At 37.4% G+C, this 23,396-nt stretch overlaps 1 protein-coding gene and 1 non-coding gene across 4 annotated transcripts in view; one reads left to right on the plus strand and one right to left on the minus strand.

The window, feature by feature from the left end:
• Positions 1–23,396, minus strand: part of EXOC4 (exocyst complex component 4) — a 721,344-nt gene that overhangs the window by 547,211 nt on the left and 150,737 nt on the right. The window lies entirely within an intron of this gene.
• On the plus strand, positions 10,965–11,080 carry LOC123647800. Its single transcript, XR_006738341.1, has one exon. It is a non-coding gene; the product is annotated as a U5 spliceosomal RNA (small nuclear RNA).

Here is a 23,396-nt window from a genome sequence, read left to right on the forward strand (position 1 = left end):
TCAGTAGAAAAGTGTCTCATTCTCCTTTCTATTTACCAAAAGAAACTTGCACTGAGTCTTAACATGTTACAGGTTCAACCAATACAAACTGGTTTTTATCCAGATGAAATCCACAAGCCTGGTCTCCTTTAATACCCTGTCCTCCAAAAGTGAGTTTACCCAACAAGATAGATATCTAGGACAGGGCTTCAATTAAGACAGAACGCACAATTCCTAGGAATTAGTCTTTGAAAACTTATCAACCATTACCACCACAATATCCACCATAGGCCTCTAATCAGACTGACCTCTCCAGGGGCTCACAAAATCAAATAAGCCCATTCCAGCATCTGTGCCTTTATTCATAAAGTCCTACTACTTTGACAAGCCATCTCATTTCCCTCTGCCAAATCAAATTCAACCACTTTTCAAGGCCCAACACAAATCACAACTTTTCACTAATATTTCTGTTCATTTATTCAATAAGCACTTATTGAACACAAGGCACTATGTTAGGTATTATACATACAAAAATGAATAAGACAGTTTATTCCTGCCCTGAAGGAGCTCTCAGTGTTCTTCAGTGGTCTTCCATTCCTTTGAACTATAACACTTAGTTTCCCCATTGGCTTTATACAAATAATCCTGCAAATAAATTCAACCTTAAATGTACTACAAACATCATGCCAAAGGTATACATTCAAAAGCACCAGAGGAGCAGCCGATTCTTGATAAATAAATTCAGCAAAGTCTCAGGTTACAAAATCAATGTACACAAATCAGTAGCATTTCTATACTCCAAAAACAGTCAAGCTGAGAGTCAAATCAAAGACTCAATACCATTCACAATAGCCACAAAGAAAGTAAAATACCTAGGAATATACTTAACCAAGGAGGTGAAAGATCTCTACAAAGAAAACTATAAAACACTGAGGAAGGAAACCACAGATGACATTAACAAATGCAAAAATATATCATGCTCATGGATCAGTAGAATCAACATAAAAATATCCATACTATGCAACATGATCTACATACTTAATGCAATTCACATCAAAATACCATCATATTTCACAGATCTAGAAAAAATAATTCTATGCTTTGTTTAGAACCAGAAAAGAGCCCGAACAGCCAAAGCAATCTTAAGCAAAAAGAATAAATCTAGAGGCATCACATTACCAGACTTCCATCTATACTACTATACTACATAGTAATCAAAACAGCATGACATTGGCACAAAAATAGAGACGTAGACCAATGAAACAAAACAGAGAACCCAGATATAAAACCATCCACATACAGCCAACTGATCTCTGACAAAACAGACAACAATATGCATTGGGGAAAAGAATCCCTATCAATAAATGGTGCTGGGAAAATTGGGTAGCCACATGCAGAAAAATAAAATAAGATCCACATCTCTCACAACTCACAAAAATTAACTCAAGATGGATAAAAGACTTAAATATAAGGCATAAAACCATATAAATTCTAGAAGAAAATGTAGGAAAAAGTCTTCTAGATATCAGCCTAGGCAAAGAATTTATCACTAAGACACCAGTGTCAATTACAACAACAACAAAAATAAATAAATGGGACTTTATTAAATTAAAAAGCTCCTGCACAGCTAAGGAAATACATCAACAGAGCAAACAGACAACCTACAGAATGGAAGAAAATATTCACAAGCTAATAAAGGGCTCATAACCAGAACCTACAAAGAACTCAAGCAAATCAACAAGAAAAAACTGACTTGGTTCTTGTCTGTGTTCTCCATACTCTATGGCCTATTTCTGTAATTTCCTTTATTAAACAGTATTTATGAGTGCTTTCTATGTGCTAGGCACTAACCTAAGTACCTTCGTTTGTCACCTTGCTACGTGGAGTGATTCAGTTCTCCAAATCACCTATCATGTCCTTCATCCTGGGCTCTGTGATCTTGATTCCATACTGGCAACGGCTGCAGCCCAACAGTAAACTCTGAGAACTTGGGAAGGCACATCTGTCATCAAGTTCAAGATGATAATCTGCACCATTCAGAGGAGCTTGTGAAGCTCAATTCATGATGTCTCCTAGGTTTATTCATATATCAGACATTGATTAGATAGTATAGAATCCGGTTTACTGTTATTACCCAATGAAACAGAGGAGCTCCACATGAAGTTCCTCTCCCTCCTAAGCCTGTTCGATTATATGATCACATGAATGTGAATTACAATGGTGTGTTCCATAAAGGCAACAGAGTTTATGATTCCTGATAGTACCATACTTTCACACAGTGAAGATATAATAATTATTGCCCATTTTGTTGGACTTGGTGTAGCTATCTTTTCCTCTAGGCCCATAAAACCATAACCCAAACATATTCTAGCTACATGTTGACTCCTCCAGAATCTGGTGATGCACATAAACACAGTGATTCTAGTATTCAATTATAATAACTTGCAAGCAGAAAATAGGATCATTAATGACAATGTATAGATTGAAATAGAGTAGCTTTCATTGGCTTTGCATTTACTTTCAATTGATAAAAATGTACTTGTCTTTAAATAATAGCCTCCGTGAATAAAAGCTGAATACACCTATATCGATTGTAGAATGTAGCGTATCAATCAAAGACATTCTAGTTTCGCCCAAGGTGGGAGGAAATTGACTGCTCACATAATTTACTTTTTATAATTTATGTTCTCAGAGGGTAAACCTATTATAATCAACAATTCTCAGATTAATAAATAATACAGGTTTATGATTTTAGATATGAGGACAGGGCAAGAACTACATTGCTTCTGTTGCATGGAATCCTGTTACTTTTGATCTTTGAAATATCCCTAAGATCATAGACAGATCATTTGATTTGTAAGTCAAAATAGTAGTAACTTATTAATACAACCTATAAGCCTATGGACTGCCAATTATGCATATTTTTCATGAAGTTTTTAAGTTGCAGTTAGTACTTACCCATTCTGACAACCACTAGCTCAGCTTTATCCATTGATATTGGTTCATAAATGTATCTACCACTAAAATGTTCAGATTCATCAACTCTGAAACAGCTTTCAAAGAAGCCTAGAACGTTCTATAATAAAAAGGTTCTGTATATGACAATTTAGAAAATAAACTTATTTTGTCTCATATGTTAGCCATGATACTTTTAACTGAAAAGCCATGATAGGAATCTAGATGGTGGTATTCCTGAACTTTGTCATAGACGAAATGAAAATTGATAAGAAAATAATACTATTAAATAATGCAGTAGTCCCCCACCACCACCCTCCCCCCATGGTTTCTCTTTCCATGTTTCATTACCCATGGTCAACCATGATCTGAAAAAATGAAATGAAAAATTCCAGAAATAAACAATTCATAAGTTTTGAATTGTGCATTGAGTAATGTGATGACATCTTGCAATGTCCCACTCCACCCCTTCATCACAAGAATGAGGGTGAGTACAGTTGAAAAAGATATTTTGAGTGAGAGAAAGAGAGAGAGTGAACACATACACACATAGCTTTTATTACAGTACATTGTTATAATTGTTCTATTTTATTATTAGTTATTGTTAATTTCTTTTTTCTGTTTAATTTATAATTTAAACTTTATCATAAGTATGTATGTATAGGAAAAAACATAGTATATATAGGGTTCTGTAATTTCTGCAGTTTCAGGTATCCACTGGGCGTTCTGGAACATATCCCCCCTGGATAAGGAGCTACTATAATCATATATTGCTACCTTAAAAATAGGTTCTATTCTTAGAAGGGAAGGAATTTTATGTTTCATGAACTTCATCCTAATAAACCAAAGCAACTCCTCAAAAGAAATGAAGGTGGTGTTGGAGAAAAAATTAAAAATGTAATACAAAACAAAAAGGTTGTTTTCAAACGGAAGAAATGACCTTTCAGAAACAAATTAAGGAAAACAGTTCCTTATCTACTGGAAGCTGCCTATTTAGAATGGCTTCAGTCCGGTTAATGTGTGAATGGGGGTAAAAATGTAATAGTAGTCTGCCTCTAGTTTTCTTTAAGATTGACATTTAAATGCAGTCTGAAGCACAAAATTTAAAACAATCATATATTGTCTCGAAATGCCAGTGCTGTTAAAATGATATTAGTTTAATCTCAACCAGGAAGCAATCTAAGAACAAATCCTGTCATACTTTTTATCTTCTGCATTATCCACAGAGTTTGCTCAACTCTGATGACATGAATGAAGCACTTCTTATATACAAAGAAAATCAACCTGCTTTCAAAATAAAGTTGTGCATTTAATGCATAACACATAATTCTTAATTGTGTTAAGAGTTACATATCACAATGAAAATTTTCTTCAGCAAAGCATATTCTGTTTGCTAAATCAGAACTAATTAATCAAGAGATGATATCTTTAGTATAAAAATATATATATAAAGCATCTTTAATACATGCTTAAAAGGTTACTAACTTACATGTTTATGATTAATCTTCCCTAGAAAATATTAAGGTGGATATAATAGAAAATCAAAACAAAAAACACCAGATGGATGCAGTACCTCATGCCTATACCCCAGCACTTTGGGAGGCGGAAGTGGGAGGACTGCTTAAGCCCAGGAGTTCGAGACCAGCCTGGGCAACATAGTGAGACTCTGCCTCTACATTCTTAAAAACACAAAAACAACAACAAAAAAAACCCGATTAAGAAGATTCTATGGATGCCTTATAAATAAGTAGCCTTAAAGTTAATCACTAATTTCAGAGAAATGATGTTTTAATTAAGTGAAAATATAATGTTTAAAATTTCCAATATAGATTTTCATTTTTTAAAGAATTAAAAATCAGTATGTTATTATCCAAGAGCAAATATAAAGAAAAAATGTAAATATTTCTTTTGATAGCAATATAAAGCAAATGTAATCTCTAATAACAAATATGAAGAAAAAAATGCAAATATTGCTTTTGATACCTTGACAGCAAGAGAAAGCTAATACAATCTCCAATAACAAGGTAGGTATCAGTGTTCCAAGCTATCAATTATGTCCCAGAATTTTTACTATGGAACTTTCTACTATATTCCACATAGAATCTGGTCAACCAATGATATTAAAATCACTGAGCCTTACTGAAGGAAGTAGAAATATGTTTCTGCTTTTATATAAAATGATTTCTATAACCTTGCTGTATTATTTATAATTCACGGTGATTTTTATATTCTGACAGACTACTACAGATTTTTCTTAGTGATTTATGTTAAGCTCTTTTTAAAGCCTTGTTCATATTTACGGTTTATTCTCCTCCCAGCAAAGGCAACAACCCATCCCATGGATATATGTCATGATAAACTTACAGACTGACAGAGGGTGGACAAAGGCAGACTTTACATAATGGAAAGGAGATTGATGAACAACTGGCGATGCTGTTATAAAACCCTTTTCACATGGAAAAAAATACAAAATAGACTACAGAATTGAACCACTAACCACGCATGACAGAATTTTAAACCCACACATACTTCAAATGTCCATATATTGCTTATTTGCTTAGAGTAAACTCAAAGGTTAGCAGTTCACACCTGTAACATATTGTGGCCTACTCTGTCATTATTGCTAAGAACATGTTTCCACAGGGTACATGTTAGAGTGCCCATTACTGTCACCAGTTCATAATAGTGGAGAAGCAAAACAACCTAGTTTAAAGTAACTTTTATAGGAAAAAGACAGTCATCTAGAATTGAGCATTAGCTATTCTGGACACATAAAGTGAAGAGAGAGCTGGAAGTTGGGTGGGGTATGAAGATGGCAGAGGCTGTGGAGGGCAGATGACTCGTGACCTTTCTTGCTGTCTGTGCTGTGGCACTGTTTCTACTCTGGTCACCAGCTTTCTCCTCAGACACATTTGCTGCTTCTCGTCACTATATAGGATACTTCCCTGTATTTCTTAGATTATTCTAAGTACATATTGCCTCACATTTTAATATATCTAAAAAATCAGTAGTTATCTTCTGATAGATACATCTAAGGTAGTTTTTCTGTGTGTGTGTGTGTGTGTGTGTGTGTGTGTAATTTTAAACTTCTTACTATCTTAGAATCAAAGAAATGAGATATTTACTAATACTGCTACTGTAGAGACCATTTCTGATCTAAGTTGTATTCCTCTTCCCTCCTCTCTGCTTTTATTCTGTCTTGTTTTGTGTTCAGTTGCTTCTCTTACGCTTCTTCCATGGGAAAAGTTGGACTGTTCAACAAATCACAGTGCATCTGGTTAATTATCAGAGCCTTGACTCTTCTCAGTAAGTAAGCTTTCAAAGGGAAAAGCAATAGTAAAATAGTAACAAATATAGTTAACACTACTGAACTGTACACTTAAAAATGATTAATTAAAATGGTAAATTTTACATATATATATATATATATTTTTTTTTTTTTTTTTTTTTGAGACAGAGTCTCACTCTGTTGCCCGGCTAGAGTGAGTGCTGTGGCGTCAGCCTAGCTCACAGCAACCTCAAACTCCCCGGCTCAAGTGATCCTCCTGCCTCAGCCTCCCGCGTAGCTGGGACTACAGGCATGCGCCACCATGCCGGGCTAATTTTTTCTATATATATTTTTACTTGGTCAGATCATTTCTTTCTATTTTTGGTAGAGACAGGGTCTCACTCTTGCTCAGGCTGGTCTCGAACTCCTGACCTCGAGCGATCCACCCGCCTCGGCCTCCCAGAGTGCTAGGATGACAGGCGTGAGCTACCACACCCGGCCTAAAACGGTAAATTTTATATTTTTTTAAACACAATTTAAAAAATTTTTTTCAAAAGGTACTAGCAAGGCAACAGGTCTCTCTTTAATTATCCTGACATATAGTTGTGTTTTCAACACAAAATCATTGACCTCTTTCCATCACATCAATTAACTGTGGGCTGAGCATGTCAACCCACCAACACACTGGAAACTAGCATCATGCCGAAGACCCTTCTGAAGAAACATCGAAATTGAGAGTCCATTTCACTGTGTTCCTGGATGGCAGTTCGGTTGATGGGCAGCCACCAACTCAAATCCCTAAATAAATCCCTGTAACTCTTTCTCAGACTCAAGGTTTTTAAACAAAATGTGCCTGGGAATGAAGGAGAGGAAAATATACAAATGGAAGAAAAAGTGAAAATTTTAAATACTATGAGTCTATCAAAGAATGAAAGAAAAAATCCATTCAGGAATATAAGAAAGATAGTTTTCTCTTATATTAGCAAATTACCCAAATTAATAAGCATTTATGTTAATCTGTTAACCAAACACATTTAAAATTAAAATCACACTTAGAGCTAAAGAAAATAAGATTAAAAGAGGATACTGCCCTAAATTATAAGTCAATAGGAAATAACACAAGTAGAAATGAGAAACAAATTGTCAGACTTTCAAGTTAAAATGTTAAAATGGTATTTGGCTAGTAGTACCCCCACACAATCTCTCCCACATACCCATTAAAATACCTATGAATGCAAAAGACAAAAAAACAACTCACAATGCCAAAAATCTGGACCACACACAAGACTGCCAGAATCTTTAAATAATCCGCTAAATACAAGATTGATGGAACAGAGTTAAAATCTACATTGAATGGTTTAACTGTGCTGCATCAATGGAAGGAGAGTAATCTGTTTACTTAAAAGTAGGTATAAAAAGCCTTTCCCACTCTCACACTGCCTGTAATCTCCAAACCAAACCAAAGTGAGCAACCATTCACTACCACATAGATACCGACTTGAGAGGCAGCTAGCACTCCCACTTACCACTCCATCTGAGCACTTCTTGTCCTACATCCATTGGAAGTAGTACTTCAAATCAAACAATTCACTAGAGAGACTAACAATGGGGATCTGACAAATAGAATCATCTTTTGTAAAATATTGTAAAGACAAAAATAATCATGGAATCACATGCTCCTTTTAATATTTCATTTCTTATTCTTTGTGTATCAGGAAGCTAGGTAGTGATACAGGTTGAAGATCTCAGCTCAAGGAAATAGATTTGCATTATATGAAATCAAGGAACTGAGCTAGCAGATATACACATGAAATTGAATGCTAGACTAAGCAAAACTCAGAAAACGATTTCATTAACACCTATGTTTAAATAATAGGCTACGAGGCAGTTCTCATATTCCAACAGTCAGCAGACATCGGGTCTAGGTGGATTCCCACTCATTTGAGAATGAGTAAGCAGAAAAAGAAAAAGTGAGGAAAAGATAAATTTCAAGAAACTAGAAATAAGAAATGTTCAGTTCAGCAAATCCTGGCATCCTCAATAGCATACAAGAACCCATGGCTTCCTGCAACAGAAAAATCTTTAAAGAGAAAACAGGCTGAAAGGAAAAGATCCCAGGACAAGATAAAAAAAGAAAAGGGGAGGAGAGGGGGAGGGAAAGATAAGAATTGCAAGGAAAATTAAAACACTATAACTTTGGAAGAGAAAGCCACAATGAAGACATGTGGTTACTAATAATTGACAGTCTAGAAAATAAAATCAGAGGTGCAGAAAACAAACTTGAGAAGTACTCCCAAATGTAGATAAGAACAGCAACAACAAAGACTGAAAGGGTCAGAAGAGATGACAGATATGAAGATTTGAGGACAGGGATTTGATGCAAAAATTACAGAAACAGCTTTCTTTTATACACATGGGTGCAGGCGCACACACTCTGAAGTCTTGCTTTGGGGAAAAAATACTGTGAGAAAAAAACAAAAGAGTTTACCATATTTTGGAGGGAAAACAAACAATGAAATGACCCTTATCTGGATGTAAGCAGAACAAAGAATTTACAAAAAGAACAAAAATCAGGATAGCTGTATACTTTCTGCAACACTGAATGGCAGAAGACCATGGAACAATGTCTATACCTTTTTAAAGGAAAAAGGGTGTGTTCAAGAAACTTATTCCCACATTTAAGGAAGCTCAGAAAAAATAACTTGAGAGCATTCAGAAAATAAGGAACCAGTGTTCTTGAGCGGTGTGCTAGGTCCCTAGGTCTGTGGTAACAATTACCAAAAATTGGGGGGCTTAAAACAACAGAAATTTATTCTCTCACAGTTCTGAGAATGGAAGTCTTAAATAAAGGTGCCGGCAGAGCTGTGCTCTCTCTGAAGGTCTGGGGGGCATCTCCTTGCCTCTGCCTAGCCTCAGTGGCTGCCAGCAATCCTTCGCTTTCCCTAGCTTGTAGAATTATTACTGCTACTCCAATTTGTGCCTCTGTCGTCACATGCCATTTTCCCTGTGTGTCTTCTGTCTCTGCAATCAAATTTTCATCTTCTTATGAGGGCACTAATCATTAGAATCAGAGCCCAGCTCAATCCAGTATGACCTCATCTTAACCTGATTGCATCTGCAAAGACCCTATTTCCAAGTATATACCGGAGGTGAGGACCTGAATGTATCTTTTGGGATGACACAATTCTACTCACTATAATGGAGGAAAACAGTCTTAAGACACACTCTAGGCTATCAAGAATGAGTAGAAATAAGGATTTAAAGCATTCAGAAGTCATGATATAAAGAACTGGTGGGTTTTCCCAGCCCTGGTGTTAGTACAACTACAGGGAGTATAGTTAGGTGCCCTATGCAGCCCAAGGGCAAAGTGTGACCCGGATGCATCACTGAACTGTGACTTTTCCTGTTCTGCCCCTTACCTGGAACCACCTTTTGACCCACGGTGAAAATATTTTCACTAGACATTTAAGACAATAGCAGTATTATTCTCTCTACCACTATTTGAAACACATTTGGGACAATATTCCAGGAGAACTACTAAATAAAAAGTACATTTTTCCCTCTAAAGGAAAGAGTTACATAGAACAACATAATAGCCTTTTTTTTCCTTAGGAGCTTGAGAAATAGTTTTTCACATCTTTGAAACTCATACTGAATGTTACCTGAATAATTGCTTTTTTATTAACTCTTCTCTCAGCTAGGTCCTGTGACAATGCCTATAGTAGGTATGTTTTAAAATAATTATGATATGAATTCCATCCAAAAAAGCATAAGTTAAAAATTATTCTGCATAATTTTTAAATTTTCTACTTTATAAGTTTTCTGTTTTCCTTTCATTAAGAGATAGGGTCTTGCTCTGTTACCGAGGCTGGAGGGCAATGGCACAATCATAGCTCACTGTAACCTGGAATTCCTGGGCTCCAGTAATCCTCCTGCCTCCCAAGTAGGTAGGACTACATGTACACACCACCACGTCTGACTAATTTTTTTATTTTTTGTAGCAATGGGGTCTTGCTGTGTGGCCCAGGCTGGTCTAGAACTCCTGGCCTCAAGCAATCCCAAAGTGCTGGGATTACAGGCATGAGCCACCACACACAGCCAGTTTTCTCTGTTTTCTAAACATTTCAATAATACATATGTAAGTACATTTATAAACAGAAAAAAAAGACTTATTTAAATAAGCATACAGAATGTTGACAATTTTACAGTTTTTAATAAAGCAAAAATTTGGAAAAGGAAATGTACCAAAATGTGAACAACTCTCTAGGTACCAGTAATATGAAAAAGTTAACTTTCCTTCTTACACTTTTCTGTATGTCCCAAATTTTCCATAATGAGCACATCTTATTCTTACAACAGCAATAATAATACAAGAAAAGGTGGTGGGAGGGACTTGCCTGATGGACTCTGCAGGAAGAAGAAAGAGTGAAGCAATGTTTCTTTCTCACCTGTAAGAAGATCTATATATCCTAGTTAGGAAAAAGCAAGCAGAAGTCTGATCGCCTAAAACAATGTGCAATATTAATAGAAACGGATCAACACTGATGTTTTCAAGCCTCAATATGCTTTAGAAAATGTTATATTTTCTAGAACATAACAGTGTGGAGCCAACAGACATGTGACTATACAAAGTGATGAAATGCTTAGTTGACTTGACCAGAATCACTCAAAAATAGAAACATAAACTTCCAAAGCAAACTGAAAATTCTTTTTCCCCTTTAGTATTTGACTCATGGTTAAAAACCAACATTAAACCTACCAAATACTCTGGTTTCTCTTCAGATCGTATAAATCTTTTACCTTTTACTAAAGATTTCCAAGCAGAGGAACAATTCTGAGTCTTCTACCAATTTTTTGAGGGCTTGCTCCAGTAAGGCTCCAAAAAAAAACCTACCAAAATATCCCTGTGTTTTCAAAGGGCTAAAGAAATATATGTGAATGTAACTGCAGCCTAGGGAGGACAGGTGGCAAATAAAGTGTCAGAAGTAGGTTTAGATAGGTTTAGATCATAGACTGAAGCCGAATCTAGGCTGCTTCTCACTGCCAGAATTTGAAATTTACCACTTGCCAGTTCCTCTACATCCTCAAAACAGTCACAAATCAAGAATCTTATCACTACTCATGTGGAAAAAGTAGAAGGGTCATTAGTCCTCTCAGTGCCTACTGGGTTCAGAGATGTAGCCCATGGCTTCCGAAACTATCTAGGAGGATGGATCATATATATTCTAGTTAGGAAAGTTTGATACTTTTGTAAAACATAAAAAATTAAAAATTTTTGAAAAGACAAAAATGGACAAAATCCAAGCTCTAATTTTATATTTATTAATCAATTCAATAGACATAAGATTATACTGTCCAGATCATTAAGAGTTTCTAAAGGCTTCATTTCCATTTCTGTATTTATTTCATCAAGGACTGGTAATGGTGCATAGACTGGCAGTGGTCTGAGGACCATCTTCTGAGTAGCTCTGAATAATCTAGTCAGGTTGGAAGCCAGCAAGTATTCACTAGCTAACAGTGAGCAAACCAGAGAAAAGGCTATCTTCATTTTACAGAAATCCTGCATGAAAAGCTAGGAGTAACCATTCAAAAAACATGATCAAGTCACCAGAGATAATTTTACAGCACAAAGTGGGACAAAAAATACAAACAGAGATCTTTTAATCCTAAAAACTGGACAAAGTCCCCTCTTAAATAAGAAAACAGGTTGACTGACAGTTTTTGATTGTAATTATATTGGCTTGCAGGAAGAAGGGGGTTGGTTGGCCCAGCTTCACTGGTCTCATGTACAGGAGAGAAAGAATGTGTGATGCCTTCAAACTCACAATCAGACAGGGAAACAGTCAAGTAAGAGTAAGGGCTCTGTTTGAGACTTTACTTGAGAGAAAAGAGAGGCCCTCCTTACCCAAGTAATTATAAAGTATCCTGGTTGGCTCAGCAATCGCATAGAGTTAAGGAAACAATGCATCTGACAACTCAGCTTTGGGCAAGGCAGCCTCTCACAATGTACCAATGCACATTGGAATCACCTGGAGAGGCTTTTGTCTTGCTTTGTTTTGTTTCTAAAAATATCACTGTCCAGGCCTCTGAGGAAGAACCTGGACACAGTTGTTTTATTTTGTTTTGGTCTTTTCCATCTCCCCAAGATGACTGGAACGTGTAGCCAAGGCTGAGAACCGCTGAAGTAGTGGAAAGAGCCCTGGCATATAAACTAAAGCGTTGTTGGGTTCTAAGATTGGCCTTAGCAATTTTTAGTTGGCCCTGTGTGAGTTGCTTCATATTCCAAAGTCTTGACTGTACACAATTGTAAAGGAAAGCGTACAACATCTTCCTGTCTCACAGGGGTTTTGGAACCTCAGATGTGTGTTAACTTGAAGCACTTTACATGTGTTCCAGCAATCCTTTTCAAATACAATATTTACTAAGAGAGAGATTTCAGGGACTCTTAATAAATCTGAAGATCAGAAACCTATGACTGCATATGCACACTTCAGTAGATTCTATAATGAGTTTAGAAAAATTTCAATTTGCCAGGCTGTAAGTCGAAAACTTTGGAAATTGCTGTCTTTTAGCCATCAAGTGCATGACAGAAGGAACTTATCAATCAGTACATATACGGCCCAGAAACATGAAAAAAATAAGCACACACAAAAACATATCCATGCTCCCAAAGTTCTGCCTAATTCACACACAAAAAACTGTTCTACTTAAAATAAGAATTTTATATGCAGTTAATCTCTAGGTAAATAGACATAATTAAGAAGAGCCCCCCCCCAAAAGTGTGAATGTGTGATCTCATCTAGTCCTGGGACTTTAAAATACAATCTTACCTGGTAAAACCTCCTGATCTATCATCCCAGACCTCTGACCTGGGTACCCAGAAGCACAACCTGTCAGTTCACTATCTCATGTCTCACAGGCACCCCAGACGTAACATGGTCAAAATGCAAGCTCCAATTCTCTTCTCCCTTCCCTCATGCTTAATGTGGCTCTCTCCTTCTCATCATTCAGGACTCAACTCAAATGCCATCTCTTCAAAGAAGGTTTGCTGACCATTAGCTTAAAGCAGACACCTCCAGAACAAACCATACCCTACAGTGCTGTTCCTCTAATTTTACCTTTTTCATAGGAACTCCTCAGGAAGGAATTACCATATGTATGTATGAGTTTATCATCTCCACTAAGATGTAAGCTCCATGGGGGCCTGTAAGACTCTATCTTGTTCACTGCTGTGGCCCCAACATGTAAAACATCATCTGGTACAAAGTCAGTCCTCAATAAATGTTACTCTCCAATTAGCTGAGTACGTGGCCAAATGGAAGCATATAGAAAGAGGGAGATTCAGGAAGAATAATAGGGCCTGGAGAAATACCCAGACTGTACTTGCTACCCTCTCCTTTGATGCTTCCTCTTCTGGTCTCCTTGGTCAATTTTACTGGTTCTCATCCAGAATCTCCCTTGCATCTTTGGACTAAAAACCCCTTTGGTCAGCCACTCTGACTCTGTAATTTGGCTTCTCCCGACGAAACACACAGAATGAACCCTTGGCCAGCTACACCCCACTCTTACGAGGACCTGGTTCTCAGCATATCTTTTTGGCCAGGATATCAGTACACCCAGGTCTCCCGACCCAAGAGAACAAGAAGTGCCCACAATTCCCCGAGCCACATAATTCTTGAGGTCTGTCATTTGTCACTGGTCCTGGCATGATGGCCAAAATTAGAGCTATACCAAAGCTCAAGCTTTTCTTATCTGGGCACCATCTTCTTGATGTAGGTGTTTCTTGTATGGTTTAAGCTTTCTGTGTAAAGGAGACAACACCTCACTTAACCACTACATTCCCCTCTGAGGAGGGCATTTCTAGATGACCTTTCTCGGAATATAGCTTTGAGAAATAAGGATGAAGCCCTGGGGTTCTTAGGTACCATGATTGGTTCTGGCCCCTCCTCGCAGCCAGGAAAATGGGGGAACCTTGGCTAAAGGCTACTTGTACCACCCACTGATACCCCCAAAGAGGTCAGCAGGCATGCAACTGAGTCTATAGAGCAACAGAGACAAACACTCATCCAAAGCATCTGCTGGATTCTGCACCCTGGTGCTTGACCATGGAAAGGGTCAGACAGGAGTTTTTGGTATTTGAGTTTCCACCACCAGAATGAAGTAATAATAGATTCAGGGACAATTATTATGCATTTCACAGAGTAAGTCTTTATCTATCAGCTGATTTCTGACTCCATCCAAGGCTACCCAGCTGCTCTCTGGTGGAGAAAGCAAAGATGAGGCACATTCTACACTGCACATAAGACACTTCAGCACTCTTGCTGGTGTGTCTACTGTTCATCTTTCCCCTTGCTCTGGGCCTCTCCTGCTCGTGTCTCCTGGGAACCCATCCTCGACTGAAACATACAGTTCTGCTTCTATCATTGCTTTTATTCCCCACACCAGGTCTAGCCTCCACAACCATGGCCAAGCCTGAGATCCTGGACAAATGCATCACCAGTGGAAGAAGACGTGAGGACAAAGCAGCGCGAGCCACTCCTACAGAGAAATGAGTTGTCTTCAATCTTGCTCCCCATGTCCTGTCACAGCTTCTCACTCCGCCACCTCACAAATCCAGAAGTCCTGTAGGCATGCACTTTGTATTATACATGACAGAATTTCTAGGCCCTATTATGACCTGCCTGGACAGGATTTTCTTTCACATGTCTTACATGCATATCTTCTATGTTAGTCCATTCCGTATATTCCCTCCCCGCCCCACCCATTCCTTGTACTTTCCTACCTGTACTTCTTTCTAGTACTGCTTGTCCAGACCTTACTTGCTTACCCACCTATAAATACCTCCCCTATCTTGAAGCATTTTCCAACAACTCTATGATCTCTCCTTTTTTATAACTCCCCTAATACTTATAGTCCATACCATTTATTCAGCATTTACCACTGACTGTTGAAGTTACAACTTCTGAAATGGAAGATTTCAGCTAAAATCTCCCAATTGTACTAAAATAGCACCAATCACATCATGAACACTGATGACCAAATGTAGCATGAGAAGTTAATTCTAAGGCTAAAAGTGCTAGGAAGGAATTGAGTAGGCAACTGAAGGTGGAGATAAAAGGTGGGAAGAATAACAGAGTGAGAGCTTTCTTAAAGATGCAGCGTTGATTCTAGTACTGCACTTTCCTCTGAATCCCTTAATAAGACATGTGCCCTCCCAGGAACAGTCAAACTCAATGAAAACATGAAGAGACATAAGAACGCCCTTGTAGTGTTCAGGAACTATGACAACTTTCTGAAAAGCTTAAAAGGTAGTTAATGTTACCTAAGCAAGGCCCTGGCTTGGGAATGGTTAAATTGTATGCCTGGGTCGGGGGTAGGGGGTTTGCCATTAAGCGATTACTCAATTTGATCATGAAACTTGTTTTTAAAAATGCTTTTAAGTGAACACATTTAATTAAAAGGAAAAAATAAAGAGGCTGTAACTCACGAGAATCATTGTGCTAACCTGGGTATGGTTTCTTAGAGCTGCCGGAGCTGAGTGACAGATGGAAGAGTTACCCATTGAGTTACAGGCCCCCTGATGAGTTTATTGTTCAAAATCTTTACACGCTCCACAATTCAATAGTGAAGCGGGTCCAGGGAAAACATGGGAAGGGTCAACTGGGCTGAGAGACTGATAATCTCCCCTTGCATCTTTGCTTCTTTTGTGTCACAGACTTTATGTCTCTTAATCCTGAGTCTTTCACAAATGCCAAACCAGTGATACGGCTTTTTTGGTCCCAAGTAACCCATGTGTCAGTAGTCAGAAGGTAGCTTTGTGTGGTATCATTATCCTCACAAATATAAACACGCTCACACACAAATATGTACGCTATACTTTGTGGGTTATATGATGTACATTATTTCACATTTTAACATCGCTGAAATTGGGAGAGGTCTAATAAGTGATGACACATTAGAATTGATGAAATATAGTACATTCCTCTAAACAACTGGCACATTTTGAAGGCAGAGACCATAACTGAGGTTCAAACACTGACTGAATGGAACAATGGCGACCTAACCCAATCCCCTTCGTTTTACAAGTGAAACACACATACACAAGCACGACAGATGCACACAGAGGCAGAAGTAAAACGAAATCTGGAAATCAAATTTCCTGATTCCCAGTCATTGCACTTAAGTTCCTATTAGCAACTCAGCAAAATACTAATGAACTGACTCACTGTCACCTACAAACAAGGGTAATTGAAGAAGTTTTTGAGATGGGGAAGACACGACGAAAACAACTCAATAGACTATGAGCATGGTAAGTTCAGGAACATTGTCCATTTTGATCACTGTGATAGTCTAAGTGCCCAACACAGTGCCTTTCAGATACTAGGCATTTTATAAAGCTATTTATGAATGAATGTTCTAGGATGAAAAATCTGACTGTTGTATTTAAGATAAAGGCTGGTGGCAAGGGACCCAGTTAGCAGGCGGTAGCAGTATACACAAGTGGACCACCTCATCAAAACCTATGGAGTTGCCTATTAAAAATAAAGACATCTAGGCTCTTTACAGACCAACTAAATTAGAGTTTCTGGGGCTGGGACTCGGTAATCTGGATGTTTAACAGGCATTCCAGGTAATTCTCATGGCCATTAAAGTTTGAGAACCGGCATATATCAGAAAAAGACTTGCACTGGAGGCAATGGAAAGGAAGGAGCAAATGTCACCAATATTTAAATCTGAAACACACAGGACATTACAGAAAGCAGAGACAAAACCTGCATGACAAGGAAAAAATAAGGGAAAGTGAGCTATAAACTAATGTAAGCACCATTTAAATATAAATGTATAAACATTAAAGAATCAAGAACTCTGAGGAGCCCTAGGATAAGGGATTAATTCCATCAGTGTGCAAGAGGCCAGGAATACCATATGAGACATCATTAGGATAATTAAATAATTAACACACATAGGATTAAAATTCCTCTTGGGGAAAATGATAATGAACAAGAAACACCTAATGTAGTTTCACAAATGACTCTTCAAATATCTACAGACAAAGACAGATCTGAACTAAATACGGAGAAAAGGGAAAAAGTATCTTGTTACAGTCAGCTAAAACTTAGAGAAAAGAGTCAGAGATAGCAGATTAATCCATGCTTCTCGAATAAGTCAGACATGAGAGGACGAGCTTTTAAAATTATCAAGAGGGGGGAAAAGACGAGGAAAAGAAAAATGCTGCTAAAAATGGAGTGGAGTATGGAATTAATGAAGACTAAACTGGCTCAGAAACTGAACTAATTCTTTTTAATTTGTCTTTGACAGGAAAAATGAAGAAGACATATTTGTATAATTAGAGAGAATGAAGACTTTGCAAAAATAGGGACTGACAAAAAGCAGATGGGAAACACTTGACAAAACTGAAGTCATACCAATCAGCGGGCCTGGGGGATGGGAAGCCGAGCCTCTTAGGGGAATTCACGCACACTCCTGCAGAGTCATTTACTCTCATTATGGAAATATCGCAGAAAAATGGGGAAACAAAAGACTTGAAGTGGAGAAAAAAATTGGATAATGAAATATCCTATCAATCTTAAAATGGCAACAAAGAGAGATTATGGGAAATTGCAGTGTTGAAACCAGTGACATTTTTTTTCCCATCCAGACTGTGAGCTTCATGAGGCCAGAGTCATTCTTTTCCACTGTTGTTCAGAGCAAACAGTAAGTAACCAACCACCAGATAAATGAACGAGGATAAAGATGGTGAACTAGAAGGTGAATGCTACCAAACTTCCATTTCTTCTGGGCAGAAAGCTGTGCCGCAAAGGAGTTTATAGTCCATTTTTTCTCTCATGAATAACAGCAAAAGGCAAAGTACTTGAACATCAAGTATAAACCATAATCAGAAGAAAACTCTAAAAATCCTAGCATCGCAAATGTATTAATAGTAGATTTGAGAAACTATATATGAAAGCAAAAAAAAGTACAATATATACTATAAATTTGGGGAAATATTTTCAGTACTTTCTTTAGAAAGAAATCCTCTAATGTATTCAGAGAACATGCAAAGTTTAAGGAGAAATAAAAAATGAACAGAAATCCTAAAAAACACCTTTACATAGCTTAATGAATCATGGACGTTTCTCACACTGTCACACCTACCAACACAACCCCATCCATAGTCAAACACTCAAATATATTTTTATTAATTCATCTTCAATTTATAAACAGGGCAGACAGGCAAATTTATATAGAGGCACATGCTTCCAGGAGATTGACACTAAGCTAATGGAAAAGATCATAAGTGGATCTCAAGTAATTATAAACATAAGCAAAACATACTAAATGCTACATTTCCTACAAACTAAATTAAAAGGAGTGAGGGGTTAGAAGGGGTTCATTTTTTGGATATATTTTTGCACAGAGCATAGTGCATTCTCTGTAGTGCACATTAATAATTACACATTGATTAAACCAAATTGAAAGCTACTGACTCACATATAGGAGAGGTATATGACACTTACAGCGGATGTTTATTTCACACAGTAGTCCTTTCCTTTGATCAGGCTCCCCAAAGTGACCTCTGTGGCCTTAGGCCTTAGTAAAGATTTATGCCAGTAGACTATCCCATAAAATATGAATGTTGTTAGTTTGCTTTTTTTGTGGGTTTTGTTTTGTTTTTTGCCATACTGTCTTCTCTCACGACAAGGGAGACAAAGAAGAGAAAAAGGAAAGGGATATTGGTTCTGATTATGGGGAAGAAAGTTTCATCATTTATTAGTTTTCATGCTAAATGAAGAGTAAAAGAGAAAGCTGACCCAAAAGGAATTATATCATTCATATGAGTAATAATAGTTCTGATCCAAAGAAGACAGAGTCAAATTCAAGATCTTCTTGAATTTGACAGAGCAGAGGGCAGAGCTCAGGGTGGATAGGTAAGTATAGACATACCAGCTGACAAACCAGCTGAAACGGTGAGAAGGCGGTACAAGGAAGACCTATGCCACTCTGGCTTTGACCCAGTTCAGATCCAGTCAGTTTGTATGGATGCCAAGAAAAAAATCTTTCAAATGACTGACAAGAGTAAATTCTACCTCCTTAAAAAAAAATTAAAATAAAACTCTGAGATCATTCAATTACCCTCACACTACCCTTTCTTTATATTGCCCCAAAGAATAAAAGATCAGATAGACAGGAACAAATTAAGAGAGGAAAATAACTAACCAAATATTTAACTCAAAAGAAAGAAAAAAAAAACCCCACTACCATCAGTGTCAAAAGAAACATGTTTATTCATTCACTTATCCATTCAACACAATCCAGGTAAGAAAATAAACAAGGCAGAAACTTTATACCTAACCCAGATACATCTAGAAATTAACAAATTACTAGATAATGGAGCATTTTTTCCCCCAAAATGGGTGCTCATGGAATATCTAAAACTTAAGTGACATAAATACAGATAGCTAGGACTAGGAGAGAAAATTCTATAATAAAGGTGTTTCTACGTATCATTTGATTATCATTGTCTGCAGAATAATACCTCATTTATCTGGCAGCCTGGACCACTAAGAATAGTAACAACTAAAGAAGAGGAAAGAAAGAAAAATGGGACATCCTAGGGGCAAAATAGATTCAAGGACTGATGCCAGAGAGTGCTTCTCTGGTTACTTACTCTACACACAATTCTAACCACCTTGGTTCTCTGCCTTTGCAGCTAATGCCGCAGTAGTTAAGCAACTCAGAAAGCAAGAGTTTGTCTGAGACAGACACAATAAACAGCTAGATATGATAACCTACAGCCAATAGCAGGGGGAAAAGACAGATGGCATGAAAAGCAGACAGGTGAGATAAACAGAAATGGAAGTCTGGGGCTGGCTCAGGGTGGAGGAACACTGGCCATTTCTCCCCGTAAGTGATAAGGCAACCTCTGCCATGTCTCAGTAGGCTAAATAAAGGATAGTGTGGAAAAGTTAACCAGGTTCATAATGATGGTCCTTCAGTCATCAAGAAAAGTCTGAATGCACTCAGCATATTGTGACAAAAGGACCAAATTTGGGAAATGCATTTTATAAAATTTCCATTAAAAATGTTAAAATATAACCTTGGGTGCTTAAAGGGGAAAGATTTTGTTTTCCGGAAAATTAAGCTACACTGAAAATCAGATTCATAGACAATGCTAAATAAATGGGGCATTACCAATCTTCTCTTTAAAGAAAATATGATGCAACAGTTAGAAATTTACTTACAATAAAGCAATCAGTCTCTGTCAGAACAAAGATAGCCATTTAAGACAAAAAGCAGTAAAGATAAAGCTTTAATTACAAAAACAAAGAGCCATATGGATCTGTCTATTATGACAGCACAATCCTGAGGTCTGTGAAAAAGGCACTTCATTTCAGTCCTGGCTCACAAGCCTTAAAAAGTGGTTAAACAAGCTCAAATTTCTTTGAAGCAACATCAATGGTGTACCGTACTAGGTTTCTGATTTTTTCTGCACTGAATTAAAAGTTAATAAATGTTGCAGGTATTTCTTCTGCATTCCTCAATCCACCCCCACCCCAGATTCTAGGAAATAAAAGCAGCCCTACCACCACTGTACAGGCTAGAGGTTTGCAGAATGACTTGGAGGGGGAGCTTTGAAGTTTGTGATAATAGAAAGAGAAATATACCATGAATGCCAGAGGGGGGAGCTCAGAGCAAAGGGAAAGATCATGTTTATAATGGGCTAAAAAGAGAAATTCTGAAAACCTTCTGAGCTTTTACACAATATCCTTTTTTCTCTTTTTTCAGTATTCTCTTCTGAAGGATTGGTTCCAATACCCTTTGAAATAAACAATCTTTTTTTTTGCCTATGTAGAGGGAAAATAAATAAAAGTACTGTTGAAGGGTAACCAGTTTAAACAATGGGCAGGTTTCTGAAACCTCTGCTTTAGAGAGGTCTCCTGTACACCTCGCCTCTCTAATCAGTTTTGTTTGCAAATGAACCCACACAGTAGGATTGGCATCTAATGATGCTGAAGGCACAGTGAAAGAATTGCCCAAGACAATCATTATTTTAAAGAGATGTTTGGCCTCCTCCAGATTTCTTTATAGGTTTACTTCTTAAGACAAAATGGAATTTTAATAGGCTCTTTCCATAATTAAAGAGACTATGTCTAAGTATTCACTGCCCTTTTTACCACTAAGGACATACAACTAGTTTATCCAACAAGAAAGGAGAGACTGGCCATTATCTTTTCCTAGAAACAATTTCCAAGTACAGACAGGTTGCAGAGATAGCCAGGGTCAATCAGCACCCTTCTTCTTCCACATCTGAATTGTTAGCATTCCCTTTAAATGAGCTTTTAATCCTGAACAGTTTTGTCAGTAACCAGAGATACAAAAATTGGTATTAAAATAGGTGCATTCAAACAATGAAGTTCTTAATTCCACATGGAAAGTTAAAGCTCCCAAATCAGTGTCCAAAGAAAATCTTTAAAAGAAATCAGCATCCCTTTGTATTTGTTAGCTACTGCCACAACAACACTGAGTAACAAACCACCTCAAAACTCAGCAACATACAACATTTCTTTCATTGCGCACATGTATGCTGGTTATCTGGGATTTGGCTACAGGTTAGGCTCAGCTGGCCTTGGTACCACGCTTCACATCAAGTCCAGAGCCAGTGCCTTCCATCGTCCTTGAATCAGCAGCTACTAATAGAAGCATGCTCTTCTCGTGGCAAGCAACAGGAGTGCGAAGGCCATGTCCAACTGCACAAGCACATTTCAAGCCTTTGGGTATATCTGCTGATATTCTATTGGTCATGGCAAGTCACATGTCCACGCCCAGCATCAATGGGGCAAGGAAGCACACTGCTCTCGAGGGGCCAAGAGAGCCGATGTTGGTGGTGGGGTGGGTTAGGAAATTAATATTTGCTGAACAATAATCCAATCTACCACATCCTTCCATGCAGGCTGCCTGAGGTTATTTGTTTACCACATCTGGCATCGTGCCACTAATGGAATACCAAGATCTTTTCATCATACTATCTAAGTAAAAGACACTTAGATCTATGTAAGTTTGCCATGTATAGGACCACTAGAAAATAAGAATTAACCAGGAAAAAAAACTGTAAGATTGGGATTATATTGTATTTCTGGGTATATGTGGACATGATTAGGAGTTCTATTTTGTCTCAATAATCTGTTGACAAATAAAGGGTAATAAATTACAGCTACAGAGTGATGTTTAGTATACTTTAGTGTTCTGCGTCCGTGTACTTCCTAATTTGTCTACCTTACATCAGCATCAACAATATTTTATGCAGTTCTGGCTTTGCACAGAAATAGCCTGCTAGGCAGCAGAATTAAAAGAAAAAGTAAGTAAAAGAGAAGAGAAAGTAAGATCAGGCCAAGGTTTCCAACTTGGATAATGTAAGCAATAGTAGTGGCATTAACAGAAACTAGAAAAGAGTAGAAAGTAATTTGACAGATTTGTAGCCGCTATTAACAAATCTTTATACGGTAAACAACACATTAAGATAACTTTAAATGGCTCTATCTACATACATGTAAGAGTTAACTAAATAACCAGTTTAAATCCTACTGGAAACAAGATAAGGAATGGAGATAGAGTGGGGGGAGGAGAACACACACATAAATGGTATTAAGGTGGTCCAATGAAACCCAGGTTCAGATTTTACTTCAACTATCAAATGCCTACTATGTGTCGCATGCATTACCTCACCAAATATAAAGCAATGCTGTGAGGTAGGCATTATTAATATTATTACCTACATTTGACAAATGAGTATAGTAAGCCTTGGTAAAGTTCTGTGATTTAAACAAGATCATACAACTTGCTAGTCACAGAGTCAGAATTTGAATATCAATCTTCCAAATAAAAGCCTGATTTTTTTTCTTGACTACCCCACTCTAACTCCCTAAAAAAATGCCTTCATTTCTTACCTTAATGAGAAGGAGGATTCCTTTACATTCTCCCACTCTCAACTCCCAACACTAAAGAGATGGAGTAGACCAGAAACACAATTATGATCATAGCAGACTTATGATCCTCCCTAGGATGTGTCCCACAGATTTTAACAAATATAACAAAATTTAGGCATCTTTTAAACCTGTCACTTTAAATACCAAGTATCAATCAGCTGGTCAAAAGTTACAAAAATGAGTCTCATGTACCTTCAAGTAATGTCTTA

This window comes from Lemur catta, chromosome 11 (genome assembly GCF_020740605.2).
Source record: "Lemur catta isolate mLemCat1 chromosome 11, mLemCat1.pri, whole genome shotgun sequence".
Classification (NCBI taxonomy): domain Eukaryota; kingdom Metazoa; phylum Chordata; class Mammalia; order Primates; family Lemuridae; genus Lemur; species Lemur catta.